Below are 6,950 nucleotides of genomic sequence, written 5' to 3'. Positions count from 1 at the left end.
AGGGAAAGTGTTTGTTCAAAGTAAATTTGTATAATTTGAAGAAAGTTTATGCGAAAGTATGATACATAAACATGGAATATGGAGGAGCAAATAAAGTTGTAAGAACATGGATTGGATATTTGTTCGGTAATATTCTCATTCAATTTGGTTCGTGGCTTTGTCCTTGATGTTAGCTGGAAGATGGTAGTTGGATAAGAAATTAAAGTGGAAGGGATATAAAAGAGCCGTGTACAAGGAAAAGTATTGGCTTTTGTTGATTTGGTTGGTTTTGGTCATAATATTAACAATAATAATTTATATTTGTTGATTGAGCATGGCGTTACTTTGAATCTTATGCCTTGGCCACGTAGAAAGTGGGGTGGGGTGCCCCATTTGTTTGTTGTGCATGGGTCTTACTCTGTTAACTTGAGACAAAAATTAAAAGCAGTGGGAATGTTCCCAACGGCTATAGTCCTTGCTTTTCAGTCGTTTTTAAAAACAAAAGGAAACACATTCATTCATACATACACACAGATTCTATCATAAGCAGTGAGGTCCCAAATGTCTCAAATGACAGAAAGCACACCCTACCCTCACTCCAAATCAATGAATTCTATGTACATGATAGAGACGTGCCTCAGCTGCAAAATGACTAGCCATCCAGTGTTGGTTTTGATGTTCTTCATTGGGTGGGTGCTTAATTTGTCTAAATGCATATTTTAAACATGGGAGTGAAAAGAGAAAGAGATTTGTCTTTGATTTATTTTTTAAAGTAGTATGAAAGAAGAATGTGATAAAGTGTATTTATATTTACACATAATGAGTAGAGGGTGAGCTAAAATGATAGTCCAGTCTGGCAGTTTGAGTTTGGAAGGAAAGAAACTGGTATTTCTCTGAACATTTGAGACGTAAGGAAGCAAGGCAAAAAGAGTTTGGAAGTGTGCATATATGCTTTTGAAAGAGTGTAAAATGATCCTTTCCTCTTATGACACACACACTGAAAGAGAAAAGTTGTCCATGAGTAGGAAGATAGCAAGAATGATATGATAGCAATATATTTGGTGGTGGTCGCCTGCACTCTGCTTTGCTTTGCAACATTTCATGTGTCTACCTTTTGCCAAGACACATGCACATTGTTGAGTGCTTAGGTATTATTCATTCATGTATCATGTATGTGCTTAAGAAAATAAATCTCTTCCTTCCCCACCTGCAACCCCAAACAACACCAGCCCCCCACCCACCTACACATACACACAAAGTAAATAAATCTAAAGAAAGAAACAAAAACTTCAAATGACCAAACACTGCTCTATGATTTAAAACACATGTGTTTGTAGCTTTAAACGGAAAGCAATTATTATAAGCTGTCTTCATCATGACAAGCATGTACAAGCAAATCATCCAAAGAGAACGCTGAAATCGAAGCCAACTCCAGTAATTTGATTCGTTAATGGAAAATGATTGGCTTAACAAAGGTACCACTTGTTTCCTAAGACAAGGCATCTAGGAAATCACGTTGGTGAGTAGACTGTAGAGTAGGATGATTAGAAGAGACATCATCTTGCAAAATTATCAAGAGGATCTAGTTGACCCGGAATAATCTGCTTTTCAATCAGATCCACAATTGTTTACTTTTCTTCTTTACTTTCGACATTCAAAAATTTGTTTTTAATGCAGCAGAAAAAGGTTTTAACTTTTCATTCCGAACATCTGCTACTCTTTATATAATATTCCTTCCATTTGTCGGCTTCCTAAAAGAAAAAGAATAAACCTCAAATCAACACTAACCTAACTTTAAATCATCAACTTTGAATCATGCATCATGTAACAAAGCATACATATTCTTCTATGCATTTTGATAATTTCCATGCGAGACCTTTTACTATGTTGTATGCCTACTTTACTGTTCTTTTGCTCGTCTTCTCTAAACTGTCCTTAGCTTCAAAATTTATAGTCTTTAATTCAAAACTAATAATTAAGGATTATAAACTAGTACAGATATGTGCACAACAACTATAAAATTGTTAGAATCTCAACTTATATTTTAATAAATATTTTTTTCTCACCTGATTGTCTAAAATCACAAGTTTCTTTCTACAGTGTTTTTAAGGAGGAAGGAAAAGTGATGTGTTATATTTGCTTGCACTGGATGTTTAAACATAGGAATTCGATCTAACTTTAAAGTAGAATATCATCTAAGTTTAATTAAACTTTTTCTTTAAAGTGATTTTTGTATATTTTGTTGTACTATTATAATTATAATGGTTTTTTTACACACTTAATACCTTGAACATAGCTTCTTAGTAGAAGTTATATATTATAAATGATACCTAAATATTTGATTGTTAATGTAAAAAGAATACATAAATAAAAAATTTAGTTATTAATATTTTATTTTAAAATAACTACCATTTCTTTAAATTTATTTTTTTTCCTATGCCTTCTCTCTAACCTTATAAACTTTTTTGTCCTCAGATTGATAATGGGAGTACATCATTGAATTCTCGACAGCGAATACTATAAGACTACCTTTATCGAAATTTTAGACAGAGTAAGTTCATTTTATTCATTTTATCTTTGAGTTACTTTTGAACTTTTTAGGTTTGTTTTTGGTAGATGTTTTGCATATGGTATTTTGAGCTTCAAGATTAGTCCATGTTGGTTCAGAGTCTAGTGCATGTTAAGCTACCCTTTGACTTTGAAGGATTGGAGCTCTTTGTGAGCACATCTACTTCTTCTCAGGTAAGGGAAACTAGTTTTATTTTCAAATAGAATCATAGGTTAAAAAGATCTGGATGTGGGGGGTCCGTCTCAAATTTTTTGCTAAGATGTTTGTCTTTGAGAAAAATATAATGTTGTTTGAGATTTTTATATTTTATGTCAATTGTGATGTGAATGAGTTATTGAGTATGTTTTTTTTATGAAATTGAAAGAATTGAATGATATTATAAAGTGATTTGCATTGCAATTATAACTAAATTAAAGTGTAAGAGTTGGTATGTATTTGTTTTATAAATCTGGATAATTAGATTTGGTTTAGAAATAATGAATATATATGTTGATAGAGTAACTCATTGAGAGTACTTCTACCTTTCTTAATAAAGAAATGACAATTTTAATGTTGTAGGTTTATGAAAAGTACAGGTTTGAATGTAAATTTTGGTGAAAATATTAATGAGATCAGTTTTGAGAAACATTTTTTTGCATATCTTGCTCAAGCGATAACATTTAGCTCAAGCAAGAATAAGGTGAAAAAATGAGGTCTCAGGTCCGTTTTCGCTCAAGCGGGAAGGAATCTCACTCGGGAGAGATCCATTTTCGCCCAAGCAGGAGAGAATCTTGCGCAACCAAAAATTGAGTGAATATTAAGGTGCTCTCAGGATGATTTTCGTTCAAGCAAGATGCATTTTTGCTAAGCAAGATCCATTTTCGCTAAGCGAGATCCATTTACGCTAAGCGAGATTATTTTTGCTCAATCTTAAAAAACATAAATTTTAAGATTTGCTTTTGTGTTTATGTTTTATATTTGTTTATTGTTTTTAATTAATATTTATGAGAATTTTCATTATATATTTTATTGAAAATTATTTAGTTTTTATGTGTTTATGTCATTTTTGGTTTGTTTGCTTTCTAAGGTTTGGTATGATTAAATGGTGTGACTTTGTATATGGTGAAATGTGAATTATGAAGTTGAAATTGAAATTGAGATAGTATTTTCAGAAAAGAAAATATTGTCTTGAAATTGTTAGGACGTGCATTGACAAGTGATGCGTCTTAAAGGAGGTATATCTTGACTCTACTGATATAATGAATTCATATAAAATGTTATTCAGGTGGTGAGAGGCGAAGGAGGTTCATATAATTTTGTTTGGGGTGTGAGGTGATTCGAGATATTGAGATTTTTATGCGCATAGTTGTGTGGATTCACATTAAGGTAGTATGACAGGTTCATATCTCTGCGAGTTAATGCACAAGTCTTCTGAAACTTAAGTGTTTGAGTATGTGGGTCAGTAGAAGTCTACATGAGAGATATTGATTATGAAATTTTATAGAAATTGATTTCTTTATTTATATCTATAAGCATTGATGAATTTATGAGTGTTAATTGAAGTTCTATTTATATTATAAGTTTTAAAAATAATTAGCTTACCCTTTTGTTTGTGTTGTTTTTTTATTTACTTAGGATGATCGTGTATTTATACAGGAGCATATGATTTTACAAGTGATAAAGCTCCACTCTATGTTGATGGAGATTTTGAAATATTGTATGAATGAGGTGTATATATATATATATATATATATATATATATATATATATATATTAGATATTGCATGTGTATTATAGTATTCATAGGTGGTAAATAGGAATGTTATACTTAACAACACCTAATAAAATAAAATATTAAAATAACTTGAAGTATCATACAACATCACATTCTATTGTCATTCTAAATAACAACACAACAAATTACATAATTCAAGAAACCTTCTTCTAATACTCCTCATCACGTGATGTTTTAATCTTTATGATTTAAATCATTAGTGAAACTAGGATATCTCTCTTTTATAATGAGTTTTGAATTTTTCTTAAATAAAAGCTTTCATGTTAAGCATCACTATGCAACTTGACATCTCAGCTATGCTAACACCTCAAGTAACGAGTTTTGTATTTAACATTATAGAAAATCATCACAAGTATCTCTCACCATACACTTAAAAGATCATAAAAGGTATCAACAAACACAATCATATTAGGTCACACTATCATAATTTACCCATCTATAATCATCAATCAATATAGATCAATATCATCTCTCACAATACACACACCCCATCACACTCATAATAAACTTGTGACAAAACCATCATATGTACATCACTTAAGTGAACTCCTCTCGCTTGAGGGACTTTGCGCTCTCAATTAGAAATAATATTTATTTGCATGAGCGCTCAAATTGTTGAAGCAACACAATTTTTAGAAGAGAGGCCGATAAAAAAAACTCTAAAAGATAAAATATTAGTATAATCTCTTTCTCACTTACAAGTCGCTTAAGTAAGTATCATCATCTTTTTTCACTCAAGTGTCATATCAACACATGAATGAGGAGACTTCTTGTACAATCCAACAAATTTCAAATATATCAAGAATATAGTCTTTTTAAATGATTTAGTAATCACATTGTCGCTTGAACAAGGATACTTATTTGCATTGTACAACAATTTTAGAACATGTGTCATTATTACACCTCAAAATGATACCTTATTAAAGAAGAAATATTTGACTCAATTTTTCTCTTGTTCAAATCTCTAGTCATAACTTGAACGATAGTATCTATCGTTCTAGCGATGTTAAGTAATATATGTAGTCATTACTTACCACCTAAGTGTCACTTGTGTAACATCCATAATTTTTACCCATATATAATAAAATAAAAGTAAAATAAACACTATTTACTTAACATATGAATATATATAACTATCTCATAATTGTATCTAAAAAAAATATCCCTCTTCATAAGGATTTTAATATATACACCAAAATTTTTTAAAAACAAACAGAGCATTCAAATTAAAACTATCACATCCTCCAGCTGCTCACTTAGGAGCTCTATTACCTGCAATCTCATTTGTTCCCGTGTACAACACGATCATCATAGATAAAGAAACAAACACAAACAAATAACAAGGTAAGCTAACTATAAATTTTTTTTCTATATAATTTAAATTTCAAATTGATACACAAAATTCATAAATTCTCGTACAATTTCTCAAACATTTCACATAACCCTCAAGTGTCTATCCAAGAAATTCACAACTCATCTTTCTCATGTCAGACTTCTACTGACTCACAAAACATAAACACTTGACTCTACTTCCGGAATACTTGTGTAGTGAAATTAGCATCCAGACACCTGCACCTGTCATACTACTTACTGTGAATCCACACAATCATGCGCATAATCAATCTAAACATCTCATCATCTCATATGACAGGGTAAATCCATTTGATTTGCTCTGATCAGTTTTTTCAAACCTTAGACTTAGTCAAATGAACCTCTTTCGACTCTCACCAACTGAATAACTTCATCTATGTGATTTCATTATATCAGTAGAGTCAAAATCGTCTCATTCACAGGACACTCACAAATCAATACACCCAAATAACAATCTCAACACGGTATTTCATTTCCTGAAAATACTATGTCTTGATCATACTTTCACCTCATTACATACATCATTTAACACATCAATGCCACATTCAATCACGTCATATTTTAAACTTTCTAAACAATCCAAATATATCTCAAAATTCACTTAAACACATAACTAAGTTCCAAATATATACTTTCTAAATCAAACATCTCATTTAAGTAATTCAACAAAATATTCAAAAATAGTTCAACTCATTTATATCATCATTCAAACACTTTCACTTCTCAATCACAAACACTTTCAACAAATTATTCACCTTAAATCAATATAAAATATTCAAAATCAACCATTTCAGTCAATATATTACTTTACTTTTCAAAAGAGACAATCTTGCAAGCAAAAATTGGAATTGGTGACCACGTCACCTCACATCCAGATCTTCTAACCTAGGGTTCTATTTTAAAAATAAAACTAGCTTCCCTTACCTGGACTTGAGCGGATGCTCACTAAGAGCTCCAACCCACCAAAAGTTTAAGGATAACCTAACATGCACCACAAAGTCATGATCACAAATCTAACTATATCACTAGGACCCTGATCTAACAGAGACTAATTCTGAAGATAAAAACCTCACATGCAAACTTAAACTAAAAGGCAACCCTAACCAGATCAAAACTAACTCGAAGGAAAATGAGCCAAGAATGAACTTACTCTATATGGGATTTTGATCGGGCAATCTCGTAGAGTTCACTTTCCAAGAATCCAATGGCAGACTCCGATTGTCAAACGGATAAGCGAGGAGGTCAGAATCTTAAAGA

Source organism: Phaseolus vulgaris, chromosome 3 (genome assembly GCF_000499845.2).
Source record: "Phaseolus vulgaris cultivar G19833 chromosome 3, P. vulgaris v2.0, whole genome shotgun sequence".
NCBI lineage: Eukaryota > Viridiplantae > Streptophyta > Magnoliopsida > Fabales > Fabaceae > Phaseolus > Phaseolus vulgaris.
This window is presented reverse-complemented; position numbering follows the sequence as displayed.